Source organism: Fukomys damarensis, unplaced genomic scaffold (genome assembly GCF_012274545.1).
Source record: "Fukomys damarensis isolate Sample0158 unplaced genomic scaffold, DMR_v1.0_HiC HiC_scaffold_1, whole genome shotgun sequence".
Taxonomy (NCBI): Eukaryota; Metazoa; Chordata; class Mammalia; order Rodentia; family Bathyergidae; genus Fukomys; species Fukomys damarensis.
Window position 1 is genome coordinate 27,035,053 of NW_022900913.1, and position 26,448 is coordinate 27,061,500.

Sequence of the window (26,448 nt, forward strand, 5' to 3'; positions counted from 1 at the left end):
AGGCCCAGAATAAGAAAGAAATGGAAACAATGAACACCCAACATAGGAAAGAAATGGAATCCATTGAACAATTTCAAACAGAAATCCAGGAGATTAAAAACTCTATTGAAAGTGTATGCAACAGAATAAAAGATTGCAAAGATAGAATCTCAGATGTAGAAGATAGGATAGCAGACAGTGACCATGAAAAGAGAGGTCTCTTAAAAACAGGGAGCATGAGAAATCTATCCAACAACTCCTAGATGATGCAAAGAAGAATAACATAAGACTGATAGGAATTCATGAAGTACCAGGAAAAAATGCAAATGACTTAAAAAAGCTGTTTAAAGAATTAATGACAGAAAACTTCCCAAACAGAGGGGAAGAATTAGACATACAGATAAGCGAGGCATATAGGACCCCAACTAGCCACGATCAAAAAAATTCTACACCTAGACATATAATAATCAAGATCCCAGAAACCCAACAGAAGAACAAAATACTACAAGCAGTAGAGAAAAGAAGCAAATCACATGCAAAGGAAAGCCCACCAGAATCACAGCAGACTTTTCAACAGAAACCCTTAGGTCAAGGGGAGCCTGGAGTGAGGTATTTCAAGTTCTAAAAGAAAACAACCTACAACCAAGACTGATGCATCCTGCAAAACTCTCTTTCAAAATGGATGGAGAAATAAGATGCCTCCAAGAAAAAGAACACTTGAAAAGCTTCATGAATACTAAACCAGCACTACTAAGAATTTTAAACAATGTCCTAGAAAAAGACAATGAAGATCACACCACCAGGAGGCCCAATAGATCAAGTCAAATAGCCAAGGCTAGAAACTAAAAAGAGAGGACAAAAAATAAAATGAGTCAACAAAAGGACAATAACATGACAATAATAAGTCAGTGCATATCATTTATGACTATCAATGTCAATGGCCTCAATTCACCAATCAAGAGAAATAGATTGGCAGAATGGATTAAGAAGCAAAATCCAACAATATGTTGTATACAAGAAACACACCTAGTGCAAAAAGAAGCCCATAAACTGAAAGTAAAAGCATGGAAAACAATTCTCCACACGACAGGAGCACAGAAAAATGCAGGGGTAGCAATCTTATTCGCAGACAAAGCAAATTTCAAACCAAAACTGATTGACAGAGACAAAGAAGGTCACTACATCCTTGTAAAGGGAACAATCCAAGAGGAAGAAATGACAATCATAAACATATATGCACCAAATATAAATGCCCCCAACTATATAAAACAAATATTAAGTAACATGAAAAACTAAATAACCACTAATACAATTGTAGTGGGGTATCTGAATACCTCACTGTCAAAAACAGACAGATCATCTAGGCAAAAAATCAATAATGAGATACTAGAACTGAACCAAGCTTTTGAAGGCATGGACTTATTAGACATCTATAGAGTGTTCCACCCCAAAAAATCAGAATATACATTCTTTTCAGCTGCACATGGGTCATTTTCCAAGATAGATCACATATTATCACACAGAACAGGCCTCAATAAATGCAAAAGAAGTGAAGTTATCCCCTGTATATTACCAGATCATAGTGCAATAAAGCTGGAGATCAATAGCATAAGAAACTGTAGGAACTTCACAAACACATGGAAATTGAACAACACTCTCCTGAACAATCAATGGATCACAGAGAAAATCAAAGAAGAAATCAGACAGTTTTTACAAATAAATGAAAATGCCAATACAACATACAGGAATCTATGGGACACAATGAAATCAGTTCTACATGCAAAATTCATAGCACTGAATGCCCACATTAGGAAAACAGAGCAAGCTCAAATAAATAGCCTAACAATGACTCTTAGACTCCTAGAAAAACAAAAGCAAGAAAAACCCAAAACATGAACAAGAGAGGAAATTGTAAAGATTAGAGCAGAAGTCGATGCAATGGAAACTAATAAAACCATACAAAAGATAAATGAGTTAGTTTTTTGAAAGAATAAATAAAATTGTTGAACCCTTAGCAAACCTTATCAAAAAAAGGAAAGAAAAGGCTCAGATCCATACAACCAAGAATGAAAAAGATGAAGTCACAACAGATCCCACAGAAATCCAGAGGATCATTAATACATACTATGAGAACTGTACTCTAATAAAATGGAAAACACAGAAAAAATGGACAGATTTCTAGATACTTATGAATTACCAAAGTTGAACAAAGAAGATAAAAACATTTTAAACACCCCAATCACAATCAGTGAAATTGAAAATGTAATTAAAAACTTACCAACAAAGAAAAAGTCAGGTCCTGATGGATTTACTGATGAATTTTACACGACATTTAGAGAAGATTTATTGCCATTACTCTTCAGACTTTTCAACGAAATTGGAAGAGAAGCAATACTTCCAAATTCATTCCTAGAAGCAAATATCACTTTGATTCCCAAACCTGGGAAAGATGTAACTAAAAAGAGAACTACAGGCCAATCTCCTTAATGAATATAGATGCAAAAATCCTCAATAAGATACTAGCAAACAGAATACAGAGGATCATCAAGAAGATCGTTCATCCAGACCAAGCTGGATATATTCCAGGGATGCAAGGATGGTTCAACATATGTAAATCAATTAATGTAATACACTGTATTAACAAAGTCAAGGACAAGAACCACATGATCCTCTCGATAGATGCAGAAAAAGCATTTGACAAAATTCAACACCCATTCATGATAAAAACTCTGCCAAAAATTGGAATAGATGGTCTATGTCTCAACTTAGTAAAGGCTATCTATGAAAAACCAACAGCCAACATCATATTAAATGGCCAAAAACTGAAAATCTTCACGTGAAAATCAGGAACAAGATAAAGATGCCCACTATCACCATTCCTCTTCAATATAATTCTGGAAACATTAGCCATAGCAATTAGACAAGAGAAAGAAATTAAAGCAATAAAGATAGGAAAGGAAGAAGTTAAACTGTCATTATTTGCTGATGATATGATACTCTACATTGAAGACCCAAAAAACTCCACCAAAAGACTTCTCGACTTAATTGACACTTTTGGCAGAGTAGCTGGATACAAGGTCAACACCCAAAAATCAAAAGCCTTCTTTTACACAAATAACAGACTCACTGAGAAAGAAATTAGGGAAACAATTCCTTTCATAATAGCACCCCCAAAAAATGAAGTATCTGGGAATCAATCTAACAAAAAAGCAAAAGACCTTTACACTGAAAACTACAGCACTCGGAAAAAAAGAGATGGAGGAGGATTTAAGAAAATGGAAAAATATCCCCTACTTCTGGGTAGGAAGAATCAACATAGTGAAAATGGCCATACTTCCAAAACTGATATATAGATTCAATGCAATACCAAGTGAAATCCCAACACTATACTTCACAGAACTAGAAAGAAGAATCAAAAAATTCATTTGGAACCATAAGAGACCTAGAATATCAAAAGCCATACTAGGCAACAGACACATCACATAGGGTATAACAATTCCCAATTTGAAACTATCCTACAAAGCCACTGTTATTAAAACAGCATGGTACTGGCAAAGAAGCAGACCTGAGGATCAGTGGAACAGATTGGAAGACACAAAAACAACTCCAGATGCACTCAGCTACCTCATCTTTGACAAAGGAGCTGACAGTCCCCACTAGAGGAAAGATAGCCTCTTTAATAAATGGCTTTGGAAAAACTGGATCTCAACCTGCCAAAGATTAAAACTAGACCCTTATCTCTCACCATGCACTAAATTAAAATCTAAGTGGATTAAAGATCTAAACATAAAAACAAAAACACTAAACTTGCTGGAAGATAAGTTAGGCAGAACTCTGGAAGACATTGGCATAGGAAAAGACTTTATGAACAGATCCTCAGTAGCATGGGAACTAGCAGAAAGAATCAACAACTGGGATTTCATCTTATTAAAAAGCTTCTGCACTGCAAAAGAAACCATCAACAGAACTAAGAGGCAACCTACAATGTGGGAAAAACTTTTTACCAGCTGCTCCTCAGACAAAGGACTATTATCTAAAATATATAAAGAACTCAAAACAACCAGCCCCCCCAAATATAAAGACCCAATTCTAAAGTGGGCATCTGAAATGAACAGACATTTCTCAGATAAAGAAGTAAAAGCATCAAGTAAATATATGAAAAAATGCTCCACATCACTGGTCATTTGAGAGATGCAGATGAAAACAACACTGAGATTCCACCTCACCCCACAAAGAATGGCTGCTATCAGGAATTCACACAATAACAAATGGTGCGGTTGTGGGGAGAAAGGAACCCTTCTCCATTGTAGGTGGGAGTGCAGATTGGTGCAACAACTATGGAAGTCAATATGGAGATACCTCAGAGAACTAGGATTAGAGGTTCCATTTGACCCAGCCATCCCTCCATTGCGCATCTTTCCAAAAGAAGTGAAAGAATCATACCACAGTGATATATTCGCACCCATCTTTATAGCGGCACAGTTTGTAATAGCTAAAACTTGGAAACAGCCCATCTGCCCATCAATTGGAAACTGGATAAAGAAGATGTGGTTTTTCTATAAAATGGAATACTACTCAGCCATAAAGAATGAGAAAGTAGATTCATTCATAGTTAAATGGGTACATTTTGAGGGTATACTTCTAAGTGAAATAAAGAATGAGAAAGTAGATTCATTCATAGTTAAATGGGTACATTTTGAGGGTATACTTCTAAGTGAAATAAATAAGGCACACATATTCAAATACCAAATAGTTTCTCGGGTGTGAAAAACTGAAGTAGTACTCAAGAACCTAATGGGACAATTAGCAAATAGGAAGAAAAGGACCAAAGGTGTAGGGACAGTGAGAAGGATAGGGAAGGGGGAATAAGGGAAAAGGAAAAAAATATGAGAAAATGTAACAATGGAATTAAAGTGTTTGAAGGGGGGGAGAGGAGGAGAGGGTGAAGGGAGGGAGGGTACAAGGGGAAAAATGAGAACCAAGACCTGTCATGCAAAGGTAAAAGATTCCAGTAATGAATGTTAACTGTACTGTCTACCTAGAATGTACCAATAAATTAAATTTAAAAAAAGTGCAAAATCCTTACCAACTTCCCTCTAAATGCAATGCCTCATTATAGGCCAAGTATTTTATTAATTGAGAGTCATTTATTGAGCATCTACTATGGATGGAACTTTGTACTAAGTATGAAGGATATGAACACACACATCAATAAGCTTCTAACCCAGGGATGGGGTTGTGCTGGTGCAGGACAGGATTCAGAAAGATACAAAAGCTAGATTAATTACAGTGTTACTAGGGTAAGGTCAGGTTCTGGACATTTTGGTGGCAGGGACATCCTCCAATTTTTGGAGACCCAAGAAATCTTTCCTTAAGGCAGGGATAGAAGGAGACTTTCTAGAGCTGATCATGTACCAATCCTTCTTTGCTCTGAAACAATATAAAAAAAAATCTCATTTTCCTAGCAGCTACATTCCTACATAGAAAGAGAGACATTTTTGTGGAGCAAACATTTTAACAAGCTGAATGATAGAAACACTGAAAGCCCCCTGGGGTATTCTGGTTACCATTAGAAATCATCCTAGCATATTGGTAAATGAGATATGCAAGCCAAGGCTGCCTGAAACATTGCTTGGGAATGCAGAAGGGATTTTAGAGAAGGGTGAGTGTTACGGCTTGTATCTAGATGTGCCTCTGTGTGTCATGCAGTCCTAGGTGGGGCTTTTGAAGGTGGCTGGATCTAAAATGTGTGATGCTAGGATTAAGGGTGTGTGATTACTAAATTAGTCCACTGATTGGTTTATCACCCACCCTAAGCCAGGAGGTCTAGACAGAATATAAAAGGAGGGAAAAAGATGCTACTATTTATCACTTGTGGCTGGCTGGCTTACTTGCTTTGCTGCCTTCTGCCCATCCTGAGCTGTTTCTCCTCTACGATTCCTGTCTGCCATGCCATTGTGCCTTGGAGGCAGCTGATTATGGACTCTACAAGCTAAGCCAAATAAACCTCTCCTCCTTTAAATTTGAGTGTTGTGTACTTTGTGTCAGCAATGAGAAAAGTAACTAAGACAGTGAGGGATAATAAAGAGACAAGATACAGCAAATGATAGGAGAGGAGGTTTGGAGGAGAAGGCAGAGAAGCCTTATGCTTTGATTTGGATCTGAAACATCCACAAAACTCTCAAGTACTCAGAGGTGGGGCTTTGGGAGGGTGGTAGATCATGGGGATGCTATGCTCATTGGTGGATTCATCCACTGGTGAGTTCAACACCTAAGTGTGCTGTTGGGAAGTTGGGCCTGGTTGGAGCCTGGTCACTGACTTTGTGACCTGGAAGGGTTTGTTTTCTTTCCCAGCCGCTCCCTTCTCTTTCTGCTTCCTGCCCACCATGACATGAGCTGCCCTTTAGCAGCACCATTTCTGTGTTTGAGCCTGCCAACTATGGACTGAAACATCTGGAACTGTGAGCCAAAGTAAATCTCTCCTCTTTTAAATTGTGGGTGTTAGGTATTTTGTCTCACTGACAAGAAAGTGACTAAGACACCTTTTAAGGAATTTTGCAAAGTGTCTGTTGTGAAATGTGGTGTAGAATGCCTCACCTCTGACTATAAAATTCTTACTCTTGTTAATACATGAAATGATGAGCTGAGTGTAGCTTTCATATGGGTGGAGGGGTCTCATGCCTGGTTACTCACTCTTCATTCTGCAAGCATTTAAGTGCTACTCTGTGCTTAGAACATCTGCGCTAAGCCAGAAACCCTTCATCTGAACCGCACAGGTATAAAAGTGAACTTGACAAGCTGTTCTTTCCATGTTGATTCATGGGTCCAGTGGGGCTTCACATGTCCGGGTACATGCAGTTACAGAACTTTAAAGGAAAGGTGAGGATTGTAATGAGAGCTTTTAGGTAAGCAAGGACTTTCAAAAGTGCATTCCTGAAATGCATCTGTGGGTTAGCCCCTCTGCTTAGGCACACCTAGGGAAAATATTCCAAGCCATTCTATTTTGACTTGTAAATATATTGACAGCAAAGCAGCAAACTTCCTGTCCAAGTCATATTCCTCTTATAATAGTAAAATTAATTTCTGTCTCTAAAGCTAAGCTGAGAAATATATGAATGCAATGATAGGAAATCTTCCAAGTAAGGGGTAAAAAACCACCATGGATAAACTACCAAGAAGAGAGTGCTTATACTTTCTTGACTAACTTTTCAAGTATTGATTTTCCAATCTTTCTCCCCTTTCACAGTTTTAGAGAAAGGTGTCTGGAGGACATACCACTGATTATATGCCAGCTAAACAAGAGGTGTTATTATTGTAAAGCAGTGAGTCAACAATGATTTACTGGGATCTGCCAGGCTGATGTCATGATGGCCAAACATGCAGATATGTGCACAGGCCCATTAAACTTCCATTGGCTTGGGAAGTGTAGCAACCTATGGGGAGTTAGGCCTTCTGTTTGTTGGTATTCACCAGTGTCAATAGACTCAGTAAGAAATATGTAGAGACTCTGTTATAATTGACAATATCACTTGTCTTTTGAGATGCTAAGAATACTATATTTTTCTAAGTGCTATTGTCTTACTTTGGAATACAGATATGAACCACCATTTTAAAGCTCATTTATCTAACAACCTTAAGCTATCTGGATTGAATGTAAGGTAAAAGAAAGGAGAAAGGAGAAGATGGAGAGAAGGGTAGCAAAAGAAAACTCCAAAGCTGGAAATACTTGAATTCTTGACATTTCATTTCAAAAAAAGTTCTTGAGCAGCTGTAAGAGCTTAGCCTGGATTCAGTCTCTATGGTATCCTGTATCCAGCACTTCAGACTGTAATTATTCAGCTCCTAAATGACCTCAAAACTCCTTGGAAAATTTTAGTCAGGAAGAAGGGGAAGGGAATAATTTTAGCATTATGTATCCTTTTGATTAAAATCAAAGTTTTGTTTCCTGAATGGTATGTTTTCATTAAAAACATAAACAAAAATGCATTTTTACTTAAAAGTCCACAAGCTTAAAAACTTAAAAGAAAATGAGCCAAGGATCATGGTTTTCTTGCCATTTGAAGATTTCACAATTAAGGTTCTACCTGTTCTTGAGAGCTCTCACATTTCCTTGATTTCTGCTATTGAACTTTTTGTTCACTTAGTAAGCAACCACTTTACTAGCCACATCTCAGTGGGCTTTGTATCCACATTTCTGGGCTCAAATTCATGCACATGAAAAGGTTATTGAGGAATCAAGACAATCTCATAACATATCCTTCGGTAATTTAGAGGGCATACTGAGTAATGGGAAGAACTGTGCTGCTCAGGGCAAAGTCCTCTTTCCATAAACTTGTGAATTATGATAGTGTATTCTGTATGGCCTTATAAAAACATTCAGTCAATCACTCAACAAATGTTGAAGAACTATGAACATGTATGAAGATGATACTATGGGGGTGCTAAACACGTGGAGGAAGCTAGACTGAGATACGCTGGGACTTCGATGATGGAGTTCAAGATGGCACAGTGGTAGGCAGTAAACCAGGTGTCATGTTTCCATTATTCATAGCTCTTCTACTTGGTAAAGGATAGAAGGATGCGCACCTAAAAAATGGCCAGAGGTAGGAGAGTTGGCGTGGCAGAACTTGACAGATAACAGAACTTTAGGAAAAAAAAATCAAAATCAAAACCAAAACCAAAACCAAACAACAACAACAAAAAACTAGAATGCCAAGCAGAGAGATGCTTTGCTCCACTCTGGGGAAGAGATGCCAGGGAGTGATTGTCAGGGTTGGTCATGGGACAGGCTGGGAGAGTCATAAGTTGAATAAAAAGGCCAGGGACCAGATTAAAGGTTATACATTGGATTGTGGCACTTTGGCCAAATCTTGGACAAAAATTCAAATTCTATTCTTAATTCTAACTCCCCCATTTAGGGATTTTTTTCCCTTTTCATTCTTTCACAAGCATTCTTTTTATCCTGAAATTGTACTGTGTTTCTTGGCCATTCTTATGACTACTTTCAAGTTCCTGTCTGTATTTTCATGGCTATTCACTGGCATCAGAAGCATCTTTGCATATCAAACATCATATTGGGTAAGGTGTGGAGGATTATGTGGAGTAGATGTATGGGAACGAGGACAACTAAGAGATAAGAATCCCTCAGGGTGCCCTTGGAGATAAGCTGGAAGAATGCACATCTACCCTCTCCTAGGGTGACAGCTTCCAAGTGAAATCACAGGTGAGTCTATTACCAACACTTCCCCGTCTCTGCATATTTGTGGAATGGAAAAAGGATTTCTAGTTAAACTATTACCCTAGAATGTAAAAATAGTAAAAAAATTAAATTGTATAAAAATAAATGGGAAACTAAATCCCACATCTCTCATGTAAACATGTGGTCAATAAACAAGTGCATATAGAAAGAAAAAGTAGAATACAAATACTTCCGGTACTTTGCAGCACAGTTCAGACTACACAGTGCTCTTGCCTTCTCAGTCTCCAGAAGGGAAGGACCATCAGAGATGCAGCATTTCTTTGTCCTCCCTCATTTGCTTTTCCTTCAAGTAAATAGCTTGGGGCATTTGACCTCAAATGGCAGAAGCCCAGAAAAGAGAAAGAAACCCACAGAATGCTGGCTGGGTTGACTCACCTGTTTGAAGTTCCCAGAGCTTTGAGCAGGGCTCTTTTACTACAAGGTCCTGTTGTACCTAAAGCACTTTGACAACTATGACATTTCTGTAGGTATTTGCTGGTATTTAATCTGAACACTGTCAATTTTAGTCCATTTTCACAAAACACAAAAGCTCCTGCTGGGCTGAGGTAACTTTAAGCAGGGTTTTGATAGGGATGATTTTTATCCTCAGCCTGGGGACATTTGACAACCTTTGGAAATATTATTACTTCTACTGGAGAGAAATGTTATTCTCAGAACCTTAGGCAACTTCTGAAAACACGCCACACACCAGGCTGTGATACTTCTGGCTGAGTTTCAAGCCACTGTAAGGTGGTGTCCTATTGGACACAGAGTGGTGAGAGATAGAGATGTTGTTAAGTATCCTACTTAGTGCCCACAAAATCCCTACCACAAAAGCTTATCTGGTCCAGAATGTCAGGTACGTTTAAAAAACTGGTCTAAAAGGGAAGATCAGATGTTTTTGACATGAACTGGCTGCTGGCTGTCAAAGGGTCATGACTTTCTTATTGTTGAAAGACTAGTAAACACAATGAGATAGACCTAAGAATCCAAGAAAATTTTTGTCTAGCATTTTCTTCAACCAAGGACATAGTTTCACATCTTCAAAAGCTCTTACATTTCTTTATGTCCTCTGAAAGAGGGAGTGTGCAGCCTCAGGATTACACACATCAAATTTTACTCAAAGGTTGAACCCATTTGACTATAGTAAACACAGAGGCATGCCAGGGTTTTCTCCCTCTATAAAATAGAATCATAATACTTCATGACTGTTTAATAACTTGTCTTAGCGTCGTAGGATTTTTTTTTCTGTTAGTGGAAAAGGAAGATCCAGAGATTGTCATATTTGTGTCTTGCCATATGTGGGCTGGGAAGGAGAAGACCTACAGCAGTGGCAACATTAGGGAGGCTGAGAGGGAACCCAGAAAATAGTGACAGAATTTGTATAAAGCTGCTAGGGAAATAAAAGCAAACACAATATTTCTTCCTGATTGCAAGAGTAACACAGTCCTCATTGGAAATCTCTCAAGTACACAAAACTATAAGGAGAAAATAAGAATTCCCTAATTGTACCACTAGGAGATATCAAATATTAATACCTTTATTTTTTTGCTTTTAGAAAACAAAGAATGGGATGAGCATTGGTTGTCTGAGCTAGACAGGTGGGGAGACTGAAAAGGTCTTTGAGGACAGCAGAATAGCCCAGTGTGGACTTCAACAGGTTTGAGATGATCTCTGAATCAACACGGTTGAGTCCCTGCCTTTGCCTGAAAGAAATAGGCAATAGGGAGGTGTGACAGGGGCATACAGAGTCAAATTCATCCTACCTTCAGGGCTCATGTGCAAAACATCCTGAGTGCTCCACTCCATGAATGGGAGAAAAGTCCTTTACCTGAAAGAGGAAATAAATCATTTTGCTCACACGTGACAAAGTGGAACCTGTTGTCTTTGTCTCTCCTTGTCACACTGAGCACGCTAAACACTGTCACTGCAGGGAAAGGTATATAGTTGCTCTCACTTTCTGGAATTAATATTTTGGCAACTTTATTGTGAAGTAATTTCTTCTTTTTTGCCATCCAACTTATTGGTACATTTAAAGCAAACAGTTATGTTTATCACTGGGATCTTGTACCTTTACATGATATATCTTGGTTCTTGTTTCTTCCCCATACCCCTGCCCTCCCTTCACCCAATTCACCCTTTATTGTGAAGTAATTTCAATCTTAGAAAAACTATACTAAAATGGTAAAAAAGAAACCCATGTAGCCTTCACCTTGGTACCCTATTGTTAATATTTTGCCACATGTGGCTTATCATCCTATTTCCGTGTATAAAAATTATTTTTTCTAAATCATCTGAGAATAAGTCACAGTCATGATAATTTTTTCAGTATAATTACTAATTTTATTTGTTTTATGGCTTCTGGACATTTTAATTGCAAATTTTTTTACCTTGTAACTGTACCGGTGCTATAAACTAAGACATTTATTCCATGTTTACTATATTAGGTAACATTTTGGCAAACATGCTCAAGTTGAACCAGAAGTAAGGATATTTTCCTCTGAAAAGGGACTGTATATTTAACAAGTTTGTGAAATATATATGTATCTTTCTTGACCTGTTTAAGCATTCTAGCACATAAGTATGAGAAAGGTCCAGAAGGAGCCAGAACTAATCCCCTCCTGGTCCATCTCGCAAGCTTGGTGCTGGTGGACAACAGCAGTGAACAAGTGTCAGAAAGAGGATTATAGCACGAGACCCAAGACTTCAGAGTCAAAACCAAGCAATTAACCTTTGTGAGTCTCAGTTTTCCCTACCATAACATAGGGATGATGATTTGCATTGCAGGGCTATGCAAACTTCTCAGGTGCTCTAGGTAAGTGATACAACACGTTGTAATATTATCTAACATTTTCAAAGCAATTAACCATGTGCCAGACATTTTCTGCACATAAAACATGTGCAACACATCAGAGAATGATTATGACTACCACACTTGAATGCAGCAGGCACCATGCAGTCTTTTTTTTTTTTTTATTCATTGAGTTTATTGGCACTTTCTAAGTGTGCAGCACAGTTACATTCATCATTAGGATCTTGTACCAATACATGACAGGTCTTGGTTCTCATTTTTTCCCCATACCTCTGCCCTACCTTCATCCCCTCCACCCTCCCCTATTTACAAAGACTTTGTTTCCATTTTTTGCTTTTCTTATATTTTTTTCTTTTATGATAATTCTTTTGTTCTTAAATATTTCAGTTTGTTTTCCTAAGAATAAGACAGTCTCTTACATAAATGTATAATGATTAAAATCAGAAAATCAACACTGATCTAGTATTGGTATCTGATCTGTAGATACAAATTTTTCCAGTCAACCTAGCTGGGATTAGGTTTTATGAAAATTGACACTGGGCACCATGAGTGAATTTATTAACAGATTTTGATGTAGCCACAGATGAATTGTGACTTTGATCACTTTTCCCCGAAGCTCAAATTTGATTCTTTCTCTTTCAAATAATTTCTAGGTTTTTGAAATCCAGAATCTTAAGAATCAACTGATGGGGCTGGGGATTTAGCTCAGTGGTTCTGCCGCCTGCCTCACAAGTATAAGGTCCCAAGTGCAATCCCTGCTACCAAAAAAAAAAAAAAAAAAAAAAAAAAAAAAACATAAGGAAATCAGTGCTGAATATTCTCCATACTGACTCAACTGACAGAGTAAGGCACTGCTGGGAGGAAGCTGGTGATGGCCAGTAGTGGCTTCCTACTTTTGAGAATCTGTCTCTTACATATGTTCACCACTTTCTAAACAGTGCTGCTATTGCCAAACTGAACTGAGAGTCCATACCAGATGCCTTTGCAATCAAAGCTTAGGCTGTGATGGGTTCCATTTGAGTAAGAGAAGTCCATCTCCAGGGTTTTGGTTAATGAGGTGTCTGTCGAATTCAGAGCCTTTGACAAAGATGTCTGGGGAAGGCTTCTCAGAAGCCATGGATTTTTCTCCATAGAGTCCAGTGACACTGAAGTTTTCACTTTTAAGAACTAAATATTTGAGAATGCATTTTAGGTTCTGGAAATTATTTCAGATCTCTGTTTGATAATGTCTTATCTCTGTTCAGAACAACTCCGTTTCCTCTCTGTTACCTTCTGTATAAAATGCAGTCTATTTTTACACTTCCAATGGGAAACCTGGAGGGTTTAGCAGAGATCAAGGAAGGGGACAGAGTGGGACACAGGATGAGGGTGCACTGGGGTTGGAGAGTCTGCCACACCAAGAAACAGAAATGAGGGCTTCCTGGAAAGAGGGCATGAAGGGGGTCATATATTCTACCATTTAACAAGCATTTGTTGAGTGATAGGCCTTGGGCTCGTGTCATCCATCCATCTATTATATACTCAGTGCATATTAAATGCATGGCATTCTGTGTAGCCTTGGGCATTCTCTGCTCTGGCTCAGACAATTCTTCTTTATCTGCTCTGTGTCCTATGTGTCTGACTCCCATGGCTTCCTTGCCCTCAGGTTCAAGTGGGGATCCAGTCTTTAGCTACATGTGATGTTGGGAGGTGACGCTTGGTTGGAGGAGTGGTTCACCTCAGGTGGTGTTCCCTGGAAGGACATATATCTCTACCTTTTCCTTTGACCTTTCTCTGCTCCCTGATGCCATACCACGAGCTGTTTCTCCTCTTCCATGACCCTCTGACATACTTCCCTGCCTTGGAACCAGCTGACTAGGGATTGAAGCCTCTACAAACTATGAGCCCAAACAAATCACACCCTTAATTTGTGTGTGTCAGATATTGTGTTTCAGCAACAAGAAAAGTAACTAAGACATACATTCTCCTAAAAATTTCACCTGAGTATACTCTCCCTTTCCTGTTTGACCTGACTGAGATAATCCTTGAATATATGCGGAATGGTGTCTGAGTACTCTGAACAAACTAGACAGATGTAAAGTTTTACACATACTTTCCAACCCTAGGATACAACCATGATAGGCGGGGAGACAAAACCTAACTGAAGTTCCTAGGATAAATATATCAGAGATCAAGTGCTTCATATAGCTCTGTATTGTATTTCAAAAACCAATCTAAGCTCTGGCTACATTATTGGAAGTGTGACATCAAGAGGAAAGAGAAGACAATCTTAGCTTAATTCTGCCTCTCTTAGCCTCCACTTGGAGTCCTGTGCTTGGTCCCTTGCTTATCATTTTGAGAGGAGACATGTAGGTTAACTTTTTTTTTCAAGAGCTGAGTAGCAGATATTTTCACCTTGTGGGGTATAAGTTTTCTGCTACAAGGACTTTCTCATTGCAGAACAAAATACAGTTGTAAACAATACATAACAAATAGGCCTGACTGGGTTCCAGTAAATCTTTATTTACAAATATAAACAGTGGGCTAGATTTGGCCAGCAGGCCTTATTTAGAAAGGAAAAATAGGGGTTGATTCCAAGTAGGTCCAGAAGGCAGAAGTTGGATCAGTATGTAAAAATCATAGTGTTGTAGATTTGTGCTAATGTGAAGAATGATCTTTGCAGTGGTAATGGTAGTCCTTAGTAGAATAAGCTGTTTTAGGGGGAGTGGGTATCATTACTGTATGAGTTCAAAGCAGAGGCTGAGTGTAGTACATATGACAGTTTTCTGCAGAGCAAGGAGGGTAAGTCAGAAGATGTGGAAGGCAATAGTACCTCATATTTATGTACACTCAGAATAATACTGCACAGGTGAATCTTCTAGACTCCGTGTTATTAGAAGGAACAATATTGTGTTATATTTATCCTTGCATCCCTCTCATTCTTTGTTTGTTTGTTTGGTTGGTACTGGGGATCAAACTCAGGACCTTACACTGGCGAGGCAGGAAGTGGAACCACTGAGCTAAATCCCTGGCCATCCCACTCATTCTTAAAAGCCTAGTACAGTTCTATAAACATGATGGGTGCGACCAATTCATGTTTTGTCAGTTTGACTCTTTAGGTAAAATATGGCTGACATATTAATTAAGCTAATTTCTTCAGTAATTTATCTTTAGTCATATTAAATCATTTCAGTTACCTCTAATAAGCTTCAACATTGGAATATTTGCATTGAAGAAGGAGACATAATAGTTAATATTTAGTAAGATCTAAAATTATGACTACTGTGCTAAGAATCTTAAATGCATTATGTTATTAAAATCTTCCCTCAAATCTATGACTATAGTATTATTGTTATCTCTATTTTCTTGATGAAAAAACAAACTCAGAGAAGTCTCACAACTGGGAAGTGACACAACCCAATAGTTGAACTGAGACTTTTTTGATGCCAAAGGCTATGATCCAATCACAACTCCATCCGGCCTCCCATTCATTCACCCATTCATTCTTCAGCAAACACTGACTGGTTGCAGGCTACTTGCCAAGTACTATTTTGAGTGCTGGGGATAGAGCTGTAAATATAAGTAGATAAAGTCCATATTCTAAAGGAAGTCAACATTCTGGGTGGAATAGAGTGGAGATTATATACAAGTATCAATGAGAAGATAATATACATGGAAATTCACTGCAAGACACAGATATTAAAAAGACAATAAATGTTTCTTGTCCATACCAGAACTGCCAGTAAAATTCTAAATAATTTACCAAAGTCCTTTCTTGTTTCCTGACGTCAACCTAAGTTTAGTCTTTAATACTGAAGAAATGACAGATATATTCTAAAATTTAGAAAGAAGCTGCAGTGTTCTGGCAATTGATCTAAATCACATATGGCAACTTATACATGTAGAAGTGAAGCGCTTGAAAGAAAAAGAACAATTGCATCTGATAGAGCACTTGGGAACCACTCAGTGGGAAGGCTGAATCTGAACACCATTAGAATGGGAGACCGGAGGCAACAGATGGGAAGTGGGGAGGGAGGATCTGAAGCCAGTTAAGTTAATACAAAAAGAAAGCAAGGAAAAGAAAAACTCAGTAAAATTCCATTTTCCCTTTCCTGAAACACAAAAATATAAAGAGCCCTAGTCCTATCTTCTTAGCCCCAAGAATTAAAAAAAAAAATCAACAATGAAAGTGAAATGAAGGGAGGGCAGAGGTAAGGGGAAAAAATGAGAATCAAGACTTGCCATGTAAAGGTACATGATCCCAACAAAGAATGTAACTGTACTGTATCCCTAAAATGTACCAATAAACTCAATAAAATTAAAAAAAAAAAAAGAAAGTGAAATGAAGAGTGCCGGAATGTTACATGACAAATACATCACCTTGAGTCAAGAGAATGAGCTCTACCTAAGAGTAGAGCTACTAGAATGGTTGGGAGTAGAGATGAAGAGGATTTTAAAATCCTGATTGATCCTGATACTGGGAGAGGAAGCAAGAGCCCCAAGGTCAAACAAAGTCAATTCAGTTGTTAGGTCCAACAGGCAAGTCCTGACTGAGGATGGATAACACTGCCCAAAGGTCGGGAGCTGAATAAACACAAAGCCAGAAGAGGAAATAAAAGAATCCAGGGTTTTGTTTGTGTCTTACTGGGTGCCAACAGAAAGGGGTGGATGTGGGTGCCTCAGTTAAAGGCCCAGGATAGGAATGACAATTCCAGAATACCTTTCACTGGTGGATTTAAAAGTGATTTTCAGATTAGTGAGTCCTGATCTTACAACATAATCTTGTTTTAACAAAATGACAAGAAAACAGAAAAAGAATAATTAGTCAACACTTATTATCAGACACTGCTTCTAAGTAATTTAATTCACCTTTTCATCAAACCTCCCTGAATACATTTTGAGAACTAATCTCCTAAACAGAGAGCTAATTTAAAATGATTAAAATAATAAGTGACATTTTGAGTGAATCTCTAAAAAATCATAGAAAATGAGTCTTAGTCATCTCCTCAATTTGTTCACTTGTGTGTTTATTCAGTCAATAGTTGTTGGGTTTTATCTTAAGGTCTTTGCATGGATGATTAGTATTACTTCATTTCTCAATAGAAATGTAATGGAGGGTGTAGGGGTTATGAGTTGGGAAACTGGAGCTCCTTTTTAGCTCTGTCCTTAACTGGTCCTGGACACCTGGACAATCACTTCTTTTCTCTGTCGATGTCTCCTAATGTGAAACAAAAATCTAAGACTACATAATGTTTGAAGTCTTCTAGAACTGAGCGTTAATTTATTCAGTAGTTTATAGTACATTGCAATTTACAAAGAATATTCATATATAGTCTATAATTACATCTTTCCACTCTCATCAGGTAAATAATATTTATGAGGCTTTAAAGGTAGAAACTTTTCAGGATTTGAACCAAATTCTTTGGTCTTCTTCACTGGATTACTTTGCCTTTTTCTAGAAGAATTATAAGGGTGATGGGTACAGAAGTCATAAGAAAAGAGTGAGATAGAAATGATATAGAAGACAAGGAGAGGTTGAGTGGGGAGGATAATGCGTTACTTTTCTGAGGCTTTGTGGGTTGTCCTGAAATCATTCAGAGCTACTGTGATCATAGAGAAAATGTATCCAAAGGTACAAGAAGGGACACCCTCTGTCTTAGTCTTTTATTTTGCTATAACAGAATATCACAGACAAGGTATTTTATAAAGAAAGTAACTTATTTTATACAGTTGTGAGGCTGGGAAGTCCAAGGCTGAATAGCTTGCAAGTGGCAAGGACTTACCACATCATCCTGTGGTGGAAAATGGGACACAAGATAGCAGGTATAAGAGAGAGTGAGAAAGGGCAGGAGAAGGCAGAACCTAGAGGGTCTGAGAGAGAACCTGAAATTGCTTTTCTGAAATTTACCACTTCCATAAAAATAGTATTAATGTGTTCATGAGGGTCAAGGTCTCAAGACCTGGTCAATTCTTATTGGGCTCCACTTTCCTCTCAACACCATTGAATTGCAGCTTTCAGATACATTCAAACCGCTCTGCGCTCTTATCAGTGGGGAATTGCATGGAGTCAGATTTGGTTCTGGTAAAGGGCTAATCAGAGTACCTCACTGGACAGTCTAATGACAAGAGCTAGAACAAATAGTCATCTTTCAAGGAAAAACAACTTTTTAATGATCATTATGGCCAAAGATGAAATGGGCCACTCAAATAGGATGTATGTTCTTTGTCATTGTGGATGCTTACACAGAAGTCATGTGAAATCCTATAAGGGCCAGTGGCATAGATTAGGGTGGCATGAGCAGTAGGAAACATTCACTATGAAATGCTTGTATCCTGGGATTCTTGAGGCTTACAATTAATTTTTAGCTTTTAACCTCTGCTCGAGTTTAGGTATTTCTGTATATTTCCCCTAGTGGGAGAAAATTCAAGGCTCTTTTCCAGCTACTGATATCCAGGCCAAATTCCTCAATTCATTTTTTTTCTCAAGAAGTTCTTTGTATGGATCCTTGACAAAATACCTATCTTGACCTCCTGTTTTTGGCATATACGCCCATTTCCCCACTTCTTGACAAACACTCAGGGAATTTCTCTGGAAGCCAGAGTGGAAACCAAAGTTGGACCATTACATTGAAACTCAAGGTCTACCAGTGAATAGATTATAATGATTACATCTGCATTCCTCCAATGTCCTCATTTGCCATCTTCTAGTTTTATCAGAAGCTTATCTGTCAATTGGTATTCTCTGAACATAATAACTTCAATCAGAGAAGGCATAAGGAAGTTTTATAACTGGGAAACATTGAAAGGTTCAAAATTTTATTATCATCATTACCTGTCCAAGGTCACAGTACTGGTTATTAGCAGTGCCAAAACTGGAGTGGGTTACCTCAAATTCTTTTGGGAAGGAGTACAAAGTAAATAAAGGGTTCTACTGATAATTTAAGAAGAACCAAAGTCTGGTCCTTCTTGATTTTTCATCAGGAAATATGACAGTTGTAGAGCTATATCTTATAAGCATGAGAACACCCAACCAGGCTCACTTAAAAGCAGGCAGTTGTTCCAGTCAAGTGAACAAGAGCATCATGAATGTGCTTCTGCAGAAGTTAACCAACAGTCATTTTGACCAGGGTGAGCATGAGGACGAGTAACTCACAAGCAGTGAACCTGAACTAGATGGATTTCTGCTTATTTTAGCTCAGAGGCTACCTGTAGAAAGCTACCTGCCCAGAGAAAGTAAAGGTCATTTACAAGGTAGGGTTACTCTACTAATTTAAAGCAGGTTGGACATTACCAACAAATAACAATCCCTAATTGAGGAAAAGATATTGCCTAGGATGCTTAAGGAATTGATGTTAAAAAATGATCCTCAGGGGTTGGGGTAAAGCTCCAAAGTTTAGTATATGTGAGGCCTTGGATTCATTTCCCCAGAACCAGAAAACAAAACAAAACAAAACACTTTGAAAAAGATTTCCCAATTGATCAAAATACTAAGAACATTCTTAAAATGTTACTTTTGTCCTAATCTGTTAAGGAGATTTATAAAAAATTTTTTAAGCATAGAAAGCTGATAATACCATACATGGGGGGAAAGAACACTCCTTTTAATTAAAATTGAAGATTGTTCTGTTCATAGTGATCTAAATTTAAAACATTTTTTAAACCAAAATATAAAAGAGTAAATATTTCCTGGTATTAGTATCCAAGGTTTAGGATTATTTAGGATTAGCAGCCAAATTTTTTCTTACTTTACAGTGAATAATCAAGGATACTGTTTAGAGGGAATATTAACAGAAAGATCTGTTTTCATTTTCCTGCTACAACAACCCAATTGGGAACCATCTAAATGTTATTTGTCTCTGGCCCTTGAACTGTATTTTCCCTTTTGTGGCAACACAGTTAATAGCCCTCACAGAGTAGCAAATTAGTAACATATGTCAGCTCTGGCTTCTGTTCTCCTGCCTAGCTGTAGGTTGCACTATCTGATGCTGCCTGTTCAAACTTGGCAGTATGATAAACTGTGCTGCTGTTTACTCTTTTGTTTTTCAGACTAATTTAAAAGTGCCATCGATAGGTTAGTTGTAACAGTAATGGGAACATCTTAAACCTTTAATATCAACATGGACACAGCAGACTAATTTCTCAGCTGATGAACATGAGTCAATGAACCCTTTGAAGTCTGAAGGCCTTGTGTAGTTTGTCTTAGTCTGCGTAAACCAGAGGGTCTGGATCCCCAGAGCTGAGACAATCAAAACGTATGGATAATTTGCTTTGAATTTTTTTTGAGTTCTAAATTTGTTCAAATGGCTTCATTCCAGGTTTTCACTTCTGTTTCTCCTCACAGGTTTTAATGACATAATTTCCCAAAGGGGCACAATTGCATCACTCAATCATTTTTATTAAAATCAATAGAGAGTTGGGCATGGTTGTGCACACTTATAATCCAAGCACTTGGGAAGCAGAGGAAGGAGGATTGCTGTGGGTTTGAGACCAGCCTGGGCTACAAAGTGAGTTCCAAATCAGTCTCAACTACACAGTGAGACCCTATCTCAAAAAACAAACAACAACAACAACAAAATCAATAGAAGATCCAAGCATTTAGAATGTTGGCAAGCCCGAGTCACTGTACAGAGATAGCATGGTATAGAATTTTGAACCAAACCAAAAAGTTTATAAATGTAACTTGTGCTAGGGGCTGGGGATTTAGTGGGGATTTAGTTGACCTCGCATGAGCAAGGTCCTAAGTTCCATCTCTGGTGCCAACAAAACAAAACAAAAAACAATATAACTTTGCCACTCTCTTTTCATGTGATCTTGAGAAAGGCATATAAGTTTCTTGAATCTCAGTTTTCTCAACTGTAAAGTAGGAATACATATATCTACCTCTGCATTGTTCTAAGTCTTAATGCACAGGAACCAGGAAATGTCAAGTAATAAATACATGCTAATGATGTTAACAACTAGCATTGTATATTTGTTATATGTCAGGAATTATGGGGATCTTCAAATCATCTGTAGGAAATAAGAACTGTTATAGTCTTCATTTGTTGGTGAGAGCAAGATATAGACAAGGTTAAGCACTTGCTTAATGCACCAAATACAAGAAGAGGCGATACTAGGTTTCCAAAGCTTTCAGCTTTGGAATGGTAATAATGAAAGGTTTTGTCACCTGGAGAATGAAGTTCCTGAATATGGGTCCCATGTGTTCTATGCCTCCTTATTCACACTGAACCAGAAGCAGTGAGAAGGCAAAGCTGACAGAAAGACCATGTGGCCTGTGAATCCCTAGCAAAAACCTGCCTCCCTCGCAGCTGTGAACTTTGCCATCTGAGTGCACAAGGGCAGTGTTGTATTCCATGTGCATGTCACTAAACAAATCTCATACATCTTGAAGTTATTTTATTAGAAAGGCAAAGAATCTTAATTTCATTCCACTTAAAGAACCTTAAATATAGATCACCACTAAGATAGTTGAAAATAAAATATAAATATCATGACCTATTATATCATTACTGTTAAGCCACTTTGCAAATATCTCCACAAATCGAACAGAAATGATTTTTTCTTATCAACACTACTCTTAAAGGTAAGATATTAAGATCTGGGAGTACTGTATTAACTCAAATGTACTGCTAAAAAAGGTGTACAGTACAGATCACAGAGATCATGGCAATATGTCCCTGTAATTAAAATACTAGTGTGTTGTCCATCCACTAATGAATGCATAAGCAAAATGCTGTATATCCTTACAATGGACTGTCTGTCACTCAGCAATAAGAAGTAGTGAAGAACCAATCCATGCTACAACACGGCTGAACCTCAGAGACATTATCCTAAGAGAAAGCAGCCAGACACAAAAGACCATTTATAGTATGATTCAATTTATGAGAAATGTCCAAAAAGGTATATCCACAGTAAATAAATTAATGATTGCCAGGAGTTGGAGAGTGTGGAGAAAGGGGAATGGGGATAGAAAGAGGAATGGAGAATAAATTCTAAGATCTACCTCTTAAGATAGTAATAGGTTCTAAAATTATATTATAGTGATGGTTGGCTAGCTCTATAGATATACTAAAATCCGCAGAACTGTATTCATGAAACAGGTGAACTTTATACTGTATATTATATGACAATATTGATGTTTAAAAACACCAGTCTATTATTTCTTCTACTTGCAAAAATCATTATGTGTATTCTTTCACATTCAGCCACTCTTTTTGAATAAACAGTGATGGAATGGAGATATTTTATCCACTCCTACTTTGAAGCTTGATAATTAATCTCATCTTCCTCTCCTTACTTTTCAACTTGTCCGTCAAGTATTTGAATAGTGAGAAGTTGTATTTCCAGAGGTAATTAGCTTTCCATTTACTCAGGGACAAACCTTCACAATTGCTTCCTCCTCTGACCCCTTTCTTGCATTGTCTTTCTTTTCTTCTGAAACCTTGCTGGTGGGGACCCAGTGTTCTAAACCAGAGCTGAGTTGGCTTAGAGGAGGTCTTTCTATCTCTTCAGCTCCTGCAGTGGGAAGCAGAGCCATTTGTTGACAAATAAAAAGTAGAAAGTGAGGGGTTTTGGGGGACAAATGGTGTCACATCCTCTCCTCTGTGGATACTAGTGATGGTAAATTGGGTGACTAGATAAAAATATGCTTTACTTAGTGTTTTTGATTTGCTTAACTCACTGTACAAGCAGGTAAGGTAACAGCAAGTTGTATACTTTGGATTGATATGTTAATTGTTTTGTTCTAGGTGTTTTCCCCCTTCAAAATTCATGTTGAAAAAATCCCCAAGTCATATGTTTGTGCTGTTTGGAGCTCGAGTTTGGGAAGGTAATTAGAATTAGATAAGGTCAAGAGAGTGGAGTCCTCTGGGTTGTATTAGTTCTGTTAAAAAGAGGAAAAGAGCCCTAAATTAGAAAGCGTTCCCTGCCCTGTTCTGTTCTGCAGAGTCCCCATCATCAAACAAGCTCTCATCAGATGTTTCTTCCAACTTGAACTTAATCAGCCTCCAAAACTATAGGAAATTGATTTTCTGTATAAATTTACTGGTGTGTGGTATTCAGCTAAACTACCAGTCCTGTTTCTAAATATTGAGATAGTCTTTTCTGTTCAGTGAGCTACTACCATAGGTCCACTGTCAGATGAGTCACCAAGAAATCATGCGACTCTGACAGAATGCTTTCTCTATTCTAGGTCTCTAACAAAGTCAGGGAGGATTTACACAAAGGTTAAGGAATCAACTATGGCACGTTTTTGGTGAGACCCAACTGGTTTCAAAGCAGGAAGAGGCCCTGAAACCTGAAAGGAATTTGGCCACCCCACCCTATTATTCAGAGACATTATTGTAACCTATAACGATAAGTACTGATCATTGTAATCAATGTTAATGTTTCTTTTTGGTCCTTTGGCACCCATTTCTCCTTCCATTTTCTTCTTGTTCCAGTCACAATCCATCTTCTGTCAATGACAGAAAAAATTTGATTCCCATCCTTCCATTTACCTATCCTGGAAGGTGTATATAGTGCCAAGCAGAGATTGGGAGTGGGCACTAAGGTTGAATTCTGAAAACATGTTTTCCCTGCTATCTCCTAGAGAGAGTGAGTACGCTTTGTGGCATAAGGAAATCATATCAGAATTTTAAAAGCCCAGTGATTTTCTCTGTTTGTCAGTGTTTGGATGTGTGCTTCAGAAAGCAGAGGGTAAAGACAGAACTTGCCAGATTTACCCAGCTTACCTGCTGTTCATGGCTCTTAACATTTTCAGTGACCAGTCTGCACAGCTCTAGTGAACACCAGTCTCTTTGCTGATTACCCATTAGTGACCTGACTCTTCAGAGAGAGATTAATATTTGTCTTGGATCCTTACAGTGTCCTTATAATCCTTCTCTCACTGTAGGAAAGCAATACTTGGATGGCTTACTTGTGACAGAGCTGGATTTATTTGGTTTGACTTGATTTGGCTTACAGCTCACCTGCAACAGGATCAAAATGGCTAGATTAAAAACAGCTGTGGCTTCAGCACAGCACAGTGCATTAGCTACACAGAAGGGGAGAGTAAGGAGGATGTGAAAGCAGCAAGGGAAAGATACAGGGGTGAGTCATGTATATGTTTTCATTGGAAGCTTGGATCTACTGTGCCTTCACTGTGTTGGCAGAGTTGACTCACTTAGGTTTTGTGGACCAGATCACCTGGGTTGGGACATGTGTTTGTGAAGGGGCTAGCAATGGCCATTGACCTTGGTCTGTTCTTCAACCCTTCTTATCTGAAATAACTTTTCATACAGGAAGGGAACTTTTAGCTCTAAAATTCTATAAAGTCGGGAGCTGAAGTCACAGCAGAGAACGCAAATGGAAAATTTCTCACAATGTCATTTGTTTGGATGGCACTATGGATTGAATTTCTCCCTCCAGAAAGAGACAGTGAAGTCCTTCACTATCTCACAGCACGACCTTATTTGGAAGTAATTTCAGAGAAGAAGTAGTTAGTTAAAATGACCTCATACCAGAATAGGGCAGACCTTTATGACTGTTGTCCTTAAAGTACACAGAGAAGAGACACAGAGGGAGATCACCTTGTGATGACAGGGGTTGGAGTGATACTAGAGGAACTGCAAGCCAAGGAATTCCAAAGAATGCTGCTCCTCAACAGAAGCTGGGAACAGGGTAGGAAGGATTCTGCTCCGCCTTTCTTCTTCTTCTTCTTCTTTTTTTTTTTTTTTTTTTTTTTTTTTTTTTTTTTGCTACTGCGGATGGGACTCTGGTCCTTGTGCTTGTGAGGCAGGCAGCAGAACCACTGAGTTAAATCCCCAGTCCCTACACTGCATTGCAAAGGGAACACAGTCCTGTTGAGCTGTTGAAATCTGGACTCCAGACTGCTGGCCTCCAGAACTGTGAGAAAATCAGTTTTTGTTGTTTTAAGCCACTTAGTTGTAGCATATTATTATAGCATCCTTAAGAAACTATTGCAAATGATTTGTATCTGAGTGGGATGATGGACAACTTTTCTGTTACCAACTCAGACTTCTTATATGAACCAATGAACATGATTTCAATCAGTGAAAATAGTTGCTATATATAGGATTCAATCAACCTGTCCACTGTGGACACAGAACATGTTATGCTCTGGTATAGGACCTTTGACCTCCACAATGGGAAAGTTGCCAATTTACTGTAAGAAGCCAGTGATAATGTTCTAAGTTCATTGCTGTGATATCTTGTTTTAAAGGACATTTCTGATTTTGTGTGTGTGTGTGTGTGTGTGTGTGTGTGTGTGTGTGTGTGGGATCCAACTCAGGACCTTGCATTTGTGAGGCAGGCAGCAGAACCACTGAACTAAATCCCTGGCCCTTTAAGGACATTTCCAATCATTAGAACAAGTGCTAACAATGTTTAAAGACATGCTATGCAGGCACAAAATCCGATGGGACAAATGGTGCCAAAAGGGTATTGAAACCTTTTTTTACTTCCCCAGAAGGAGGGAACGTGATGTGGAATGGAGGCTACCTCATAGTACCTCACCCTCAAATGGCTCTGATATTGTCTGTAGCAACATTCCCAGCAAAGTCATTTAAATCTCTGTGGGCTTCCAGAAAAAAAGATTTCAGCCTACCAACGTATCCATATAACACAAAGGAAGAAAAGATAAATACAGTGAATTCAATCTCCACGTACCGGGTCTTCAGGAAAAGATTCATTTGGTCCTTAAATCTTCTAGACTTTTGGCTCTAGACCATCAATATCTGCCCGCTCTAGGCTGATTCCTACTTCCAGAATTTACATTCCCTATTCAAAAATATTGCCAGCCCAAAAGGAATCTTGTAAGATCTGAGATCTTGAGATCATGAGATCTTTATTACTTTATTTTATTATTTAAAAAATAAAATCCTGGATACTCTGCTGTTTGACCCATATCTATTTCAGTATGCATCTCTAGCAACCATGACCATATTCTTTTTATTATTATTAATTTTATTGATATATTTAAGGTCTATAATATAATGACATTCATCATTGGAAATTTGCACCTTTACATCTTGGTTCCTATTTTCCCCCCATTCCCCTGCTCACCCTTCAAAACCCCTCCACTCCTCCCTGTCTATAAAGACTTAACCATGACCATGTTCTTTTTTATTATTATTAATTTTATTGGTACATTTAAGGTACATAATATAATGACATTCATCATTGGAAATTTGCACCTTTACATCTTGGTTCCTATTTTCCCCCCATTCCCCTGTCCACCCTTCAAAACCCCTCCACTCCTCCCTACTACAAAGACTTAACCATGTCCATATTCTTACACAACCGTGACATTATTTTCATATCCAACAACATTAATAATAATTTCTGATGGGTAGGGGAAGGGCAATAAGGGAAAAGAAAAAATGTGAGATAATGAAAAGATGAAAATAAAGTGTTTGTAGATGGGGAGGGGAGGAGGGGG

The 26,448-nt window shown here is 38.1% G+C and overlaps 1 protein-coding gene across 9 annotated transcripts in view; it reads right to left on the reverse strand.

Moving 5' to 3' along the window:
- Positions 1-26,448, reverse strand: part of Prlr (prolactin receptor) — a 163,213-nt gene that overhangs the window by 37,800 nt on the left and 98,965 nt on the right. For 7 of the 9 annotated variants that reach the window (XM_010605447.2, XM_033759146.1, XM_033759135.1 and 4 more), the window contains one exon: positions 10,984-11,048. The exons of 1 other annotated variant lie outside the window; for it this stretch is intronic. The gene's annotated coding sequence lies outside the window, so the exon portion shown is untranslated. Of the gene's footprint in view, positions 1-10,983; positions 11,049-23,740; positions 23,765-26,448 lie in introns of those variants that run through there. One more of the 9 variants, XM_010605449.3, reaches the window with a different exon arrangement.